Source organism: Melanotaenia boesemani, chromosome 21, assembly GCF_017639745.1.
Source record: "Melanotaenia boesemani isolate fMelBoe1 chromosome 21, fMelBoe1.pri, whole genome shotgun sequence".
In the NCBI taxonomy this organism is placed as follows: Eukaryota; Metazoa; Chordata; class Actinopteri; order Atheriniformes; family Melanotaeniidae; genus Melanotaenia; species Melanotaenia boesemani.
In genome coordinates, this window is record NC_055702.1 from 22815513 (window position 1) to 22832687 (window position 17175).

At 38.3% G+C, this 17175-nt stretch overlaps 1 protein-coding gene across 2 annotated transcripts in view; it reads left to right on the forward strand.

The window, feature by feature from the left end:
- LOC121632520 (zinc transporter ZIP11-like) overlaps positions 1–17175 on the forward strand; it is a 210756-nt gene that overhangs the window by 147062 nt on the left and 46519 nt on the right. The gene's annotated exons all lie outside the window — the stretch shown is intronic.

A 17175-nucleotide genomic window follows, 5' to 3' on the forward strand; every position in this document is an offset into this window, starting at 1 on the left:
GCTTCAGGTAATTTTCAAAATAAAAGCCCCCATGCAGATTTGCGCTCACTGAACCGTATAAACATTACGCCCGGTACTCTCATGGGCGGTGCACTCGCACCCAACGGAAGTGAGGGGTTACACCCACACCAAGGGCAGATGCTTGGCGTATGAAAGTCAAACAGCGTTTTTTCCTCGTGGGGTATACACAAAAGACAGCAGTCACATGTAGCCTGTGTTGCAGGCCTATTAGATTCCCCATCAGCTCCAGAAATTTGGAAACACGTAATCAAAAACTGACCAATCACAAGGTAGTACTTCCATGTAACCGTGCCACGTACCGGGGTGCATGTCAGGTCTAGATGATGTCATGTTCAACTAAACAAGACTTGATGGTTTGAAAATAGCAGAAATTTGAGCCTTACTTACTACGTATGTAATACCCCAAAGAAAATCCAAAAACCGACTGAAAGATGTACAACATGGTTTCTCAAGTATCGTATTTCTGCAGCGCATGTGAACACATCAGACGACATTATTAAAAAGATCTGATTACTCACAATTATCCGATTATTTGTGGTCATGCAAATAGGCTGATGTGATCCATCCATCCATCGATAATGGTATACCTACTTGATATTGTTCAGGGTGTTTATGGCAGAAGGATTTTTTGTAGATGTTTTTAGGCCAGTGGAACTTGGTTGCGTCTTTAGCAACTAAAAGAAAGAGTAGAGAGGGTGGGAGGGGTCCTCGATGACCAGGGTTCAGTCAGAGGCGTTTGGGTCGAGTTGATTATTTTACTGGCCTGATTGATTATGTGAGTAATATTAGTTTTATGTTTGAAGGTGAGGTAACAACAAAATAACTTTCAAAACTTAGCAATAAGGTAGCAACCAAAAAACAAACAAAACAACAATTTTGTCTAATTTAACAAATCAAACCAATGCACAAAGCAATTACTCGAACCCTACCAGCCAAATCAGCAAGAACTAATCGTTTATCCAAACAGCCAACAGTCAAAATGAAGCAAAACTCCAGAGTATTGCCAAAAAACATAATTCCAACAAGCTATCAGATAAAACTGCAGCCAAATTTAACAGCAAGACGAAGACCCATCCCAACTTTAGCTGATGCCACATACCTGCAGGTGTTGCTATAAACAGGTAGTGCTATTTACTTCCTGTCGGTGGCAGTAAGCCATGTTAGTGATCCAACATGCACAGATCCAGATTCTGGAGCTGGCACATAAAAATGGAAAGCAGCGTTAAAACTGTTTGCTACAACTGTGTTTGCTAAGCAAACATGAATATGATCTAATAAGCTTTTGGAGAAGCAGCCTAGCATTATATCCTCCCGCTGCAGGATTTTCCTTTATTTTTTCCTTAGTCCTTTAAAAATCATGATGCCTTTTCCTCATGGCCTGTAGTTATTTTGTTTGAACTGCACAAATCTAACTTGATTGTGCCCACACAGAGCTGTGATTTTACTAAATGAGTTAACTGAATTAACTCCAAGATTACAAAGTCGGCCTTTTCCTAGGGATAGAAATTTCACACCAGTGACAGAACACAAACACTATCTTACTAATGACAGATTTTTCAAGCCAGTAATTAGTGAAAGCCAAGATTCACAGGCCTGTATTGGATCAGTGTATTTGCTTTGGACCCAAGATTGAGAAAATGGAACCAAAAAAGAAGGAGAAAGTTTTAGCTGGGGGGCATGACAGGACCCCAAAGTGAACAAAAGGCCCTTCAGAAGCAGCATGGGTCAGTCTTTGTCCAGCTGCTGTTCCCTTCAGCTGATAAATGTTGGAGTGCTTTGTGCTCACAGTTAGTAATTAGTGGATATTCATGCCTGGCTGAAATAATTTGTGGGTGCTGGGATATTGGCTGTTCAGATGGGCAGTTAATCAGCACAGTGAGTGACTTCGTCTGGGACTGTTTTTCATTTCCACCTCTCTCTTATTTTGCTTCCTTCAGCACAATCCCGAAAGAATATTCAAGTTTGCTGCACACACAATATTACATTTAAAGTTTTGATTTGGAAGCACTTGTCCGGATGATCTTGAAATGAAATCTCATCAACTTTCAGTTCCAGCCTCTTTTTTTCCTATTATCTTCATTTCACCTCCTTAGTATCCTCCTCACTCTTTTTTCTTCTTCTTTGCCTTGCCTTCTCCTAATTTCGCCCCTCACGTAAATCCATTTTTTCTGCCTCATCTGTCCTCGCTCCCACCTCCTTGGTTATATTTTCTGAGAATTTCATTAATGTCTCTGTTCAAATCCATCTGACGTGTCCTTCAGTCGATATTTGTGACTGACAGAATCTGCATCGGCGCCATGCAGACAATGTAAAGGACCATTAGCTTCTCTACCGCTGATAATGTCAGCAATCAGTGTCTTCCGCCTGCCGACTAACTATAACAAATAGAGGTTGTCAAAAAATAATTCCACAGTGATTTATTTTATCTGTATCCTTTTGCTTTCCTTTCATAAATCTATCCCCTTATGACATTTACAACACAATTAAGTAAAATGGTGACAATTCTGCCATTGTGCAAGAAGAATGTGACCTGAAAATGAATATTGTGAGCACTCCAGTGGTTTGGAGATCGCAGGTGAGAAGACAGGATGAGAAATGACCTTTAACATGACTCCTGCACCTCGAGCTGCTCAGTGGCCAGAAGTAGAACGCTCTGATTACACCGGGCAGCTCCCAGGCAGCTGTTGGCGGGTGGTTGGTGTTAGTGGCTGAAGGTAGAGTCACGACTGCTGTGTCAGGTTTACCAGGTTGAATGAGGTGAAATGCCTTACAACTGGTATAACAACACATCATGACTGACTTTTCATTTACGGCTTATCATGTGATATATACACAAGATTGCAGATATTTTTGCACTGTTTTCATGTTCATGGTTATTTGCATAAGGATGTCACCGCAGGATGGCAGAGAAACCTGAAGAGTTTTCACTTCGCACGTTCTTTCTGCTTTCTGCTTGGTGTTTGATGTCAATACTGATGCAGTATGAGTTGACTGCAGCTCTGCTTGCTCACAGCAAAAGAATGACATTGATCTCCTGAAGTTGGAAGATGAACTGATTGAAAGTTTTGTTTCTATTGCTGCTGCTCAGGCTAAGCAGATTCCAAGCATGCAAGCCTCTGGTCCTGCAGCCTCAGCTCAGACACAACCACCACTCTTCCCTGCCGGCTTCGATCCATTCCAGCACCTTGATTTCTGAATCAGATTCCTGATAACAGCTGCTGGTTTCCTGTACCTGTGCTGCCTCAACTTTAGGCTGTGATACAGTTCCTTGAATTTGGGGAGGACCTAGTTCGAACCTTCCAACCCGGACTACCTGGTGCAGTTTCTGCAGTGGATTCTGAACATCCAATCGAAGAAGCTCCCTCTTTTCTCCTTGCCCTCTTTTCCCACCTACAACAATAATATTAGATGACTCTACAATTAGGAACTCCAGTTTCTTTAATGAAATAACACACTGTTTTCCAGGTACACCAGGTCCTGTTGTTTCAGCCAAACTTTTAGATTTGCTGACCTTACTCCCAGTCTCTGTCAGGAGAATAGTTGTTCATGTTGAGACCAATGATGGAGCACAAAAAAAAGGATTTTGACCTTTTTTTTTTATGTTTTGAAAGATACTGGAAGGTCCATTTTTGTCTCAGACCCCATCCCTACTGTAGATCATGGGGCTGACCGATTTAGCAGACTTCTTAGCCACAATACTTGGCTGCAGTTGGCCAGCAGAACCGAAAGGGATGAGATCCATCCTAACAGACAGGGTAGCCATAAGCTTGCTGCTAACCTACAGCACTCTGTGCAGTTCTATTTACATGACTGACTTAAGTTTACATGCTCTGTCCATGCTTTAGAGGTCCATTCTTCTTCTTCTGTTTACTCCATAGCTCCCATTCCAAACTATATTACCTTTGATTCTCTCATGGCTCAGGTTCCTATTTCCTTATGGCCCTCTTTATAGGCAATGGAACAGGAACAGGTGCTTAGTGCTTGTCTATTGGGTTTTTAGGTCAAACTTTTATAATTTACCCCCCCCCCCCCCTTCCCTCTCTTTCCACTGATGAATATTATCACATTTCTGTTACCATTTCTGCTAGACCTCACATTAAAAGTTCAGTGAAAAAGCATAAAAGAGGGAGGCTACATAAACTACAAACACTTTCCCACTCCTCCCTATGAAAGGTGAGTGACCTCTTAAAATCCAAGAATCTGGATTTTTGTGACTGAAACTTAGAACAAGGGTTATAGATCATATCTCCCTCATTGAACTATGCCCTCAGGATTTTTCCTTCATTAGTTCACCAAGGACCTCAGGCCATGATGGTAGTCTTGCTATAGTTTTTAGAAACAGTTTTCCTTGTTGGTTGGTAAATACTGGTCTGTATTATTCTTTCACTGGATTTAGTTTTTAATAAATTTAGTGATATTTATTTATCTATTTGGAAGTTATCCCGACTTGTTCTACTTTTTTATTTTAATAGTCATTTAATGTTTTTCAGATAATTTCACTCAGAGTTTTAGTGATCTTACTGAGTCTTTTAATCTTTCCCAGGATGTGACTGGCTCCACTCACATTAGAGAGCATACTTTAAATCCTGTCTTGGTTTAGATTGACTCTGTTTCCTCTGCAGATATTGTTGTCACTGCTAGAGATTTTACCTTCTCGCTGTGTTGTTAACTCTCGAATCTTTAATCATTCGGTGGCAGGAAAGTTTTCAGTTGCCTATTATAAAAGTTCGATCACTTTTCCATCTCCAGACACTGATATCTGCGTATAGTGCTGTCTTTCAATGATAATTGTCTCCCCTTATTAGATTGTTTTGCTCCCCAAAGAATTAGACTAGTCTCCACAGTCAATTCTTCTCCCTAGATTAATGATATTTGTGCTTTTAAAGGTACATGTCGTAAAACTGAATGTTAATGGAAATCTACAGGTTTACAAGTCCATTATGACCATCTAAAAGAACTTTTAACTGATTTAAATACCATGGTTAGGGCTGCCAGAGCCAAGTATTTTTCTGATATAATTGACATAATCCTAAAATTCTATTTAACACAGTCAACAATATAGTTTCTCCTACATAGCCGCCCGTCTCAGTTTCCTCTGTTGAGAATACAATCATTTTCTTTTTTTCTTTGTTTTTGAACAAGATAAAGGACATTAAAGCCAACTTTATTCCCCTTCTTCTGCCCCCTTGGTCTGTTCTTATCAGTCTGTAATCCTGAAGAGCTTGTCTGCCATTTTGTTTGACCTTATTAATCTGGTTGACACCATTACAACTTCAAGTCCCCTTGATATTATAGACACTTCTTTTTTAAAGACTGTCTTTAATTGTATTTGCCCTTATGTCCTCACAATAGTTAATATCTCTCTAACCTCTGGGTGTGTTTCTACATATTTCAAGCAAGCTGCTGTTTAACTACTCCTAAAAAAAGAACAACCTGGATCCTACCATGCCAAGCCAATTTTCAAATTGCCTTTTATGGCAAAGACAAAGTAAGTAGCTTATTGATGTCCTAGACCAGGACTACTCAATTTGGTCCTACAAGGATCCAGCATGGTTTCCATGTATCTCTGCTCTAACACACCTGACTTCGTGCAGAACTTGACAGGCTGTTAGATCCATTTAATTTGATTTAGTTGTGTTGAAGCGGTACGACATTTAAAACCTGCTGGATTGCGGCCGTCACAAGACCAAAGTTGGCAGCCCTGTCCTAGAGGAACATAACGGTTTTGACAAATTTAAGTCTGGTTTCCGTCATTTGCATTCAACTGAAACCTCTCTGCTTAGAATTAGTAACGACTTTTTTATGCAAAGTGATGCAGGAGACTGTTCTGTTCTGGTACTTTATGATCTCAGCTCTGCGTTCAATACTGTGGATCACATTTTGTTGATTGATAGACTCAGGGACTGGGGCTTAATATCAGGGACAGCTCTTGAGTGGTTCTCATCATAACTTTCTGGTAGATCCTTTTCAGTCAGTGTGGGCAGTTTGACATCTTCCTCTGAATGTTTGTCTTCAGGTGTTCCTCATGGTTCTGTCGTGGGCCCACTGCTTTTTGCCTTATACATTCTTACTCTGGGTCACTTGATAAGAAATTCTGAGGTGTATCTTATCACTGTTAAACCATCTTCTTGGACTTCTCCAAAATATCTGTCCTGTTGAGCTGCATGAAGTCCATCAACAACTGGATGAACAATAACTTTCTTAAACTAAATGCTGATAAAACTGAGGTCGTTGTCTCTGCTCCATCTACTTTGGCTCTAGATATAATAGAGAAAATTGATTTTTTGCTATCTTCTGCAGTAAAACCCACTGTACATAATTTTGGTGTCTCTATGAGTCAGAGTTTGAGTCTTGACCAACATATCAATAATTTAGTTCACTCCTGTTTTTATCAGCTGAGAAATATTGACAAGTTAAGACCAGTTGTTACGTTATTGGAGATAGAAATAATCTTTGATGCCTTTGACTCTTCTTGTTTAGATTACTGTAATTCTCTTTTTACAGATCTGAGAATGCAACCGCCAGACTTTTAAACTAAAACACACAGAAGGGCTCACTTCACTCCAGTCATGCACTCCTTACTATAGCTGTGTCCCAATTCAGGGTCTGTGCACTTCGAAGTGCAGATTCGTCAGCTGCATACCTACATACATCATCGTGGTGCGCCAAGCACCATCCCATTTGGAAGGACCCTCTGAATAATTTCTCCCAGAATGCATTGCATACAAGAGGGTGGTGAATGAGCAACGGAGCACACAAGAGTGTGTTTTTTTGTTTGTTTTTTGTTTTTTTTGTTTTTTTTTTGTTTTTTTTTACCACACTTTAGTAGAAATCTGACAAAACTAAGTACATTAAAAACATGTTTGTTAAACAGTGGCATTAAAAATCTGTAATATTTGATATTCGTGGATTTTTAAGAGGTTAATGAAGTGTCTACTGGCTGGAAAACAACAGAGCCTCAGACAGTTTTATTTTGTTTTTTTTCTTTAGTTTGTTTTTTAACATTATTACCCGGTTGATGTTAACATTCATTAAGTGTGTTATGATATACAAACAGTCATTTCAGAGGTTTAAGTGACTCAACGTCTTATGTTGCTACTATTGGAAACGACGTAGTCTGCACACTTTGTGAGTAAACCCTGAATTGGGACACAGCTGTTGGCTCCCTATCAGATAAAGAATCTATTTAAAATCTTAGTTCTTGCATGCAGAGCCTTGCATGGCCAATCCCATGATTACATCACAGCTCTGCTGCAGCCATAGCCAGGGCTCTGAGATCTATATAAAATGTCTTTTTTATGTTATGTTTTATGTGTTGGATGATTTCCTCTATATAGACCGGTGCATTACGATGTATATACACACATCATTACAGACCTACCGTCAAATCCTTTAAAAATATGGGAAAAATTTAAGTCAGTTTGACTCAGTTTCATTTAGCTCATAAAAGACATGATATGAGAAAAACTTTAATGTTTACACAGTTTTTGTTTGTAATTGCTAATCATAAACAGTGTTCAATAATGAGATGATTATACGGATAAAGATGAACAATTTTTGGGGGGGATGAAAGGTTACTCTGCCCAGTTCATCAAATTTGAGGGTCCTCCAGTAAAAAGGCTGGCACAGCTTCATTTGTTATCTGGACAGCCCTGTGACAGCCAGTCAGATATATATAGCCGCTTGTTACTTTTCACCATGAATGCTGTGTTTTTTTCTCTTTCTGAAAAGCCAACGATCTGACGAAAGAAACATAAAAAAAAAAACTTGGAGTATTGTAAAATCCTCTGTCCAGCTATTTTAAACTTCTCTGCAGTCTTTTGGTGAATCTTATAGTTATGGATCTGTTTAAGGAGAAGGAGAAGTAAAATTACAGTTTTGTTGCTGGCCTTCTTTTAAATCCAGGTTTAATGTTCCTGTTAGTCCTCAGCTGCAAACTACTTCACTTATGGATGGAATAACAGTGAGTTTGTCAGTTAGTTGATGAAGAAATTGGTGCACAGTAGCATGAATGAATGTTGTAAGACTGAACTCAAATACTCATGTTTAACACTTAAAACCCCAAGTCTTTTTTCGTTTTTTTTTCTTTTTGCTCTTTTTATCCCACCTGTTTTATGTTTTTATATGAAAAAATGTAGGTTGAAGCTCAACCCTTTTTAACCAGTCTACAGACAGGCGTGCATTTTTTTAGGAGTCATGGGGCTAAAATGATGTGTAATAAATACGATAGATATAGCACCATATAGGCCAACCAACAGAATTAATTGCTAACAATACTTTGTAGAGAAAACACACAGATCAACACTGACAAAACTGTTTTCTCATCTGCATATCAATCTCTAAAATTTGGCTTTTACGAGAAAACTATCTTTACAAAAACCAACTTCAACTCAGCTGTTTTTGGTGCCACCATGCATCACACACATCCGCTTGGCTTTATTTCAGCCATAGAGTACCATTTTTTTTTTTTTTGTTCTCTTCAGACAGACATGTAATTTTCTTGCCACCTGCTGATCTTTGGCTGCTCCTGATTGGACATTCGTATGAATGACAGGTTAAACTTTTCAGGAAGTGTCTTTATCATGATTTCCGAGTAAAAATTGAGGTCTCTTAGCAACATTGTGGTGATCTTTTTCAATGAGGAAAATCTCATCATTCACTCTCATTCATTATTTATCTACCATACAGAGTGTCTGGATAAACACTACATTTTGTAGCTAGATTGTAAACCTCAGGATAAAAATGCAAAAAACCTCCATAGATGCTGGTGAGCTAGCAGAGTTTTAAGGCTTAAGGGTGTAAAATAAAAGCAGTAAAGCTCCTAAAAGCTCAGTTGTAACATTGCATGATTACATTCATGATGATCTCTTGAATATTCCTCATATTTAGTCTTTTAGTGCAGCTTGGAAAGGATCTCCAGTTGGTTGATCCTTTAATGCACTTGAATGGATAAGAGCAAAGATAAGGAAGCGTCCAAACTGAATCAGGGACGATGGCGAGGCTTACCAGAGAATTAAGTCATTCATTCTCATCAGATCTGAGAAGGCTAAGGCAGATAAAAAGGTGTGAGGAGACAGACTGCTGTTAAAATAAATAAAAATGCCACAAAGTGACCCATTGCCAGCCACCCTGTGTCTCACAGTTCATGTTAAGATGACTGCAGTATGTGTGAGCAACCCTCACATTGGCATGGGACATATTTCTTACTGAGGGATGATGCTAATAAATCATTCAGTGTCACTCTGCTTATTTTTAATTAGCAGAATGACGTTGCAGAGGCTGCTGGGTGTGGCTGTTGCTAATGACAACTTAGGTGATGATAGATAAAAGGCAGGATTTGAGGCTGTGCCAGATATGTGTGTGAGGTCTGGGGTGTTTAGTGCAAGGGAACACGTACACACTGAAGAATGGCAGATGAGCCAGAAACCAGCAGCTGGATCATTATGTTTACTGGTTTAAAGACACGTTGATTATAAGTGATAAAATTGTCAAGAACACATCAAACTGGCTGAATGGCTGCACAGATGGAAGGGAGGAAATGATGTATTTGTCTTTAATAGGCAACAGCAGGTGCAGCAGACGTATTTTTAGGTGAAACAGGCAAAGTTAAGAAGTTCTTAAAGCTGCATACTGAACTCACTAATCCGCTGAGTCCTCTGCATTCTGAGCGGGTGGCTTCCCTCAGCTTCAGAGCCATGCAGAACACAATCAATCATTCTTGTCAGCTTTGTCACCACACAAAGATGTCTAATCCACTCGTCCAAACCAGACATTGCCCGTTTTCCAGATCAATACTCGCAACACTTGATTTGCATATCACTATAAATGAACTCTGTAGACGAGTCACGAGTCAGAGTTTGACACGTTCTGAAAGTTATGCAGCAGCGTGAAGCTATCAGTGTCATCATTGTCCGAATTAGCACCACCCACAATGGCAGTTTTTTTTTTTTTTATATATATATATATATATATATATATATATATATGTGTGCATTTTCACTCTGACATCCTTTTATTCAAATCACAAACCTGCAGGAGGGAATATTATTGCTTTGAAAAATACAACTGAGAACCTTTCTGTGGAAAAGCCAGGCTTCACAATGCAGCTGATGGGATGTTTTTGTAGCTCCACACCATCTGATGTGCAAATTGAGCCACATACTCAAGCTTCTGGAAATCCTTTTTCTTTGTGTTGGCATCTTTGAATTTCACCCTCAAAGTAATCAAAGTTAGAAAATTCAGCCTTGATGAAAGGAAGATGCTTCGCCAGGCTGAAAAACAAAAGGTCACAACCTGGTTTTAACTAAACAAACAGGAAAGAGCCTTCCATTGGAAAAACTACTGCAATAGTTCAAAGGTTTTAAATCGTAAGAAGTCATTTAACCCTAACTGATGCAGTTAGTAGCTTTTTCTCTCAAGGTCGTAGGAAGATATTCTGCTCCAGACAAGTCAAAAGATTGGTCACCGTTAAGCAAACAAGACAACTAAAGAGACTGTTGAAACTATTAGACATGAATAAAGAAGTGTCAAACTCAGTCAAACCTGAAGGGATAATGGTGATCCCTCATATTTAAGGATCACAGGTACTCTGAAGAAGCCAAACAGCAATGTAGCTGTACTAAAAATATGTAAAAGAATGCTAGGGAGCACAGGATTGGAGCAAATTTAGTCTAGCAGTGGAAAAAAGTCAAGTGGTTTGTGTCCAAATTTACCCTGCTGCAGAGGGGATGGTAAGCTGGAGTAAGACTCTTGGTTACCTTGTTAGTCTTCTTTAATCATGGAAATATTGATTGTAATGTTTTTGTTATGAGCTTCTGGGGCATTTTATGTCAGTATGCCCCATAAAAATTATTATAAAATGAACCTCACAAGAACCATTTAAATAAATAAATAAAAGGTTGTTGTGTTACCTGACTATTACTGAGGGGCATTAAAACACATTTGTTAAATAAATTTGTTCAGTTTTTTTTCTTTTTTTTAATATTATTAACTATAGTAACATCTATGGTCTTACAGGTCCATTTTGATTCAAGAAAAAGGCCTTTTTTATTTTTATTTTTTATTTGTTTTTCCTTCAGTTTCTCAAAGCCATGATGTCTCTTTTTACTGACCCTGGCATAAACAGCCCAAAGCACGTCTAGATGTTACTGATGCTTGTAATAACAAACCTTGTGATTCCAGAGGTCATTTTGATGATATTTGCAGCAGCTGACCTGCCGTGTGCATCATGAGGTCCTGACTTCCAACAGTGACTTCATCATCAGATGTGTCTTCTGGATGATGCTCTACATCACCTTCCTCCTTAGAAAGCCGCTCATCTGTATCACTTTTTTTGCTCATTTTCACCTAAAATATTATCCAGAACTTTTCTCACTGAAAATGTTCTTCTCATTTTGGGCATGCCCAGCTCTGTTTATTTTTTTTGTTTGTTTGTTTGTTTTGTGCAGGGATACAGGAAAATAAAAATTCCTCTAAAGCTCAAATGATTGTGAGAAGAGCAGGCTGTCAGTGTGCTGGGTGACAGTTTTGGCTCTAAAGCCTTGGTGCCATAGACATATTATTGTGGTTCTTTTACTCATTTACATGGTAAAAACAGGCTGGTGCCGAAACAAGAGGAAGGTTAAATGTCCTACATTCATGATATATCAGTGTAGCATCAACTCTTTTTTTTTCTGTACATTTTACACAAAATCTGAATATTTGTAACTTTTGGTGAGTAGTGTCTGCACTGTATGTATCAGATCTGTAACTAACTGACATGGTTATGTCTCACGTTATGAGAAAAACAAGGCTGGACTGCATTTCTGCCACTACCAGAACTGTTTTTGACAGAAGCAGAGCAGCAGAGCTCGAGTAGCACTGTGTAGGTGAGGCATGGCACTGCAGGATGATTACTGGAGTGAGAAAAAGAATGATTGAGGGTCAGAAGGCCAGTGCTAGAGAGAGAGAGAGGCATGAGTTGGACATGGAAGTTTTCGAAGTAGAAAACACATTTGGCGTGGACAGTTGGGAGATGGTGCAGATGTGTATCAGCTTTGCTCAGATACAAGGTAGTGAGGAGACTCCAAGCATGTTTGTTTACATCGTTTTAATAAGAAAATTGCCACATTTAGAAGAGCTACAACCAGATGTAACACATATTTAGAAGAACAAACGCTGCATGTGGAGCTTTTCATTTCAGAGTATATGTGTGTGTGTGTCTGAGTTTTCAAGGTCAAAAGGGGGTTTGTAGGGGGAACACTAATCATCTCAGTGAAGTGTTTAAACCCACATGTCAATCAAAGTAACAGGCTTTTCAATCTGTGTTTGGAGGAGACTAGAAATGATGCTCTAATTAGATATGTGTGTGCGTCATGTACCTCCCTCTGTGTGTGAGGCAATCCAAGGCAGACTGCTTCACAAAGCTGCCGTCACAGGAAAAATAACATTTTCCATTTATGTAAACCACAAGCTGGGAAGCACAGTCAGGATGCATGGGGGGGGGGGGGTCTTTATTTTTTTCCAACCTCGTGTTTGCCCAGAGAAATGACAGATAACAGAAGATACAAACACAGAAAATTCTAAGTAATAGTTGTATTTGTCCGTTTCTATCCTCTGTTACTTGTGAACATCAGGTTTGTGAGGCTTGATTGTGCATTGTTTTGTTTTCTTGGTCTTCCAGCCCTTCCAGACCTGCACTCTTTTCCATCAGTCTGACAGCACACTAAATGTTTTGACATCGCTTCCATGAAAACCACTTCCTGACCTATTATCTTTTAGGAATTGCTTTCAACACAAGTCTGATCTGTCTGCAGTCATGTTTATGGATCGACATGCAAAAGTAGGGGTTTCATCTTAATTTGACGTATTTCAGATGCCTCTTACGTGTCATCCTTTCTTTTCGTGACACCGATCACGACTTTCTCAATATTAGAGTCCACCCCCCCCCTTTTTTTTTTCCAAGCCAACATCACATACAGATCTGCTAACTTGTCACTGTAACCACACTAAAACTTTTCCACTAAAAGAGTGATAGTGATATTTTTATCTCTTTCCTTCCATTGTCATTTTTTGCACAAGCTTAGTGTTCTTGTGAGGCTTAAATGAATCGTCATAGCAACATGACATGTACAATATTGTGCAAAAGTTAAGCCACCGCTTAATTCTTCATACATTACCAGAAAAACAGAGAATATGTGCTGAGAATTACTGATGCGTCTGTAAATATACATAAATATCTTTCTTCTTTAATATAGCCTGAACCCTCTTAAACCAGCTTTATTGTCATTTCACATGAATAGTTCTCCAGACTTCTTAAAGGACTTTCCAAAGCTCTTCCTTGGATGTTAGCTGCCTTTAGATGATCCCACACTGCTTCAGTATTGTTAAGGTCTGGAAACCCATTTTGTAGTAATTCCAAGAAGTATTCCTTCCACCGAAGTGTTAACAGGTTTTATTGTTTAATAGTTTCTTACTGCATTACTTTTTCAATTGGTGACATGCAATAATTAGTTACTTTCTCATGTAAACAGCATAAAGAGCACTTCTAAGGTTATTTCTTTTAGTGTTTAGTCATGTTTCAGACCTTGTCATGAAGGTAATAGTTACAACAATTCCCATAATCTTATCCCATAATCTTATTCCTGTTCTATATCTTACCATGTGATACCATTTTTATTTATATAGCACTTAAAAAAGCACATGGTTGACCAAAAGCAAAGCTCTGCACTACAGGTGAAACACAGGACAGTAATAGACACTAAAGACAGAGAGGAAATAATACAATCTGAATAGACTGTAAAAGCAATGTCAGTCACGTTGTCACGTGTGGGGCATGTTTACATATGCACTCTTTTTATGTTAATCTAACACTCCAGCGTCATGAACGTTAAATATGCATGTTAACGCTTTATGTTGTTATATATGTATTGTTAAAGTTTTGTTTTTGACCTGCCAAGGGACACTAGATGAAAGCTAGCTATTTGGCTAACTCTGTTGCACATTTAAATTTCCATGTTTTTCTTATGTTCATTAATATCCAATGTTTTCCCTTGTTAAATAAATAAATGAACAAAGACACACATACACCTTTTCACAAACTTCAAGGCTTTCTACATGCAGCTCAGCCACAAATAACTATTTATGTACAGGACCTGGCTTCATGAAAAAAAATTCTATTTAATGTTGTACTAAAGTCAAAAACAGCATTTGAGAAACAACACAAACCCTTATAGCTAACAGGGTATAATTGATGCTTTTGATATGTCCACACAATTAGAACTTTAATTGGGAACAAAATGCTTATCAAATAATGTGTAATACAGATCAAAACAAAAAGAAAATAAAATTATTTGCTACAAAGGATTGTACATCTTTTATAGACACACTGCATGCAATCCAAACCCTGCTGGGTTAAAATACAAACTTCAGTCTTGTTTTTGTAATAACAAACACTTCAGTGTAACTCTGAAGAAAGCCTCAGGACAGCTTTCTTCAAACAACCTGTAGACAAGCAAAGGGAGATCTAAACAAACAAGGTATTCCAATAAAGAGCCAGTATGTCATTAGCAGGTCAAAAACCCTACTAATATGTGAAGTGCTTCACATTTTCTAACCTTTTCTTGTAGCCCAACCATGATCCCTTACATACACAATAATGGACCAACATACTTAATTCACACCTCCATTTGTGCATGCACTTCTAGCTGAAAAGATTATGTTCTCAGCACTGATTTCAGCCAACAGAAGCTAATAGCTTTTAGTGACCCCCTCTTCACCCCTCTCAGCTTCACTCTTGACCTGTGTGCATGTAAACGATGTCTGATTACAGTCTCTCAAGAATCAAAGAGCCATTTTTCTGGGATAAATACTCCTCAAATGTAGAGTAGGTTCCATTAACTGTAAAAATGCCCAATAATGTCAGTATTTCATTTCATTTGATTCAGTCGACCAAAAATTTAAACACAAATAGATCAGCTAGTGAATGGCTGAACTGTGTGCGATCTTTGTATGTAAGTATTTGCAGATTGTTACAGATATCCTGAAGCCAATGTGTTGAATATGAAATCCTTGATTATCATGGGTCAGTTTTCTGTAAAAATGCTGCCATACCACATAAAACCACATATAGTGTGAAAATTCTCTCTGTTTTTATTGGTTTACTGTATGGGATTGTTAATTATTACACCCATGGGGCAGTACTAAAATGTATATTTTTTAACAGCATTCTTACTCAAAAAGTGCTCCAGCTGAAGCAGTCATATCACTGGTTTGTTCATATCCTTCAAAATGCTCCATAATTCTGTCTTGTAAAGCAAAGATGGGGCCAAAGGGGTTGTTTGGGACCCATTTATTTAAGAAGAAGTGTGCTGCAGCAAGGAAACATGTAAAACCTGCAGGACACTGGCCCAAGTGGTCCAGAGATGGTGATCCTGGTCTTGACTGTTTGAAATATAAGATGAGGATGTAAAAGTTATACCACTAAATGTGACGACCATGCAAAGTTCACTTCTGAATTAACAGCTTTTAAACTTCCAATTGGGCTCAAAGTTATTGTTTTTTTTTTTTCTGTTATCAATGAGGTATCTTAAGTTTTTGCATGATAATAGTTAAAGGTATACATGATAACCTTAAAAACTAATGAAAAACGGCACCATTTTTACAAATCTTGCCTTACTTTACGCTGTAAAACACCACCCCTACAAACAGCACGCCTAAAGTACATGTGAAATAAACATTTTCACATTGGAGAAGACATCATTGTCAGTTCTATTGCTTAACAGGCCACAGGCGGAAGGAGTGGATGTAAGAATAGTTTGTAAATTGACACACATGCCCATATAGCATGCTAACACGTTAACTTAGAAACTTTGGCAGATTTTCTCAGTGACACTCCCCTTCATGACAGATAATTGGGCCTCCATCTTGCATCCTACCTGTACTCTGAGTTCTCTCCAGCCAGTAAAAGTCAGTTCTATGCTGACTCTTGTCTTATATCTTGCTCTGTCTCTTTTTCGCTCGCTCTGATAATCTCTTCTTACATTTTTTTGCTGAATCAGCCACAGTGCACATTCAAAACGGCTGTTGTGTTGATATCTGCTTGTTAGCGTATAGCGCGGTGTGTAAAGCAGAGCTCTTAGCTACATCACGCGGTGTACTGGAAGCACCTGGCCATCTAACAAGTCAGGAACGCAGAGTTTTAAGGTTGGAAAGTTACATAGTGCGACTTTAAGGAGCCCTCTTTCAAGCACAACTTGTCACAAGTTAAGTTTTGAACTGGCCCAGACTGGTGAAATAGTCTAGTAAAAAAGTGGTTTTCACCCAACAGGTTTTGTAAACCAGTGACTAAGCATTTTTCTCAAAGATGAAGTCTGATTTAATCAGAGGGTTTTAAGAAACTCAGAAGTTTACTGGGACAAGTTTAGAAGGAGTAAAAGAAAAGCATCTACTACTTTTTTATAGAAACTTGGAGAATAAGTCTGATCATATTCTCATGTCTTCTTTTTAGTAAAGCCAAAAGAGGCCAAACGTAACTGTGGTCCAATGAATCAGGCCATTTCATCTATAAGCACACAAAAGATAAATCTTCTCTCAACGTTATCAGCAGTTTTAGTGGAAGTTGTAACACCAGTGGTAGTTTTAAATAATACATGATTAGTGTTGTTTACAGACTTCCCACGAGACTCCAAGCTTCAAGAGGCCTTCTTTTAAGCGAGAGTGTTATAGAAATCCAACATTTATTTAATGGAACAAACTGCAGAAGTATGTAGAGTTTAAAGCTTTTTAATCAAACTATTGACTAATTGTGGACCTGAACAGTGAAATGTTATTGTTATTACTGCTGTAATATTGTAATGTATTATTTTACATATTTAATTAAATTCATTTAGTTTTTTTTTTTTTTTTTTTTTTTCACATTATCATCCCTAACAAAACAAAATTCACATCATTAAACAATAACAGAGGCTGAAAGGAAGCAAGGAAGATTTTATGCACCTACCACAATATTCAATGCAATCTACATCCTTGCATTTCACAATAATGCAATGTGAGGACCATAGCCACAATTAAAATTCTAAAACTAAATATCCCATTCTTTAAGTGGAAAAGTGTCCTCAGAATAGGATGAGTATGCGGGTTTTCATAGCGAGGGTGGTCTTTGCTTCTGGTCACGTA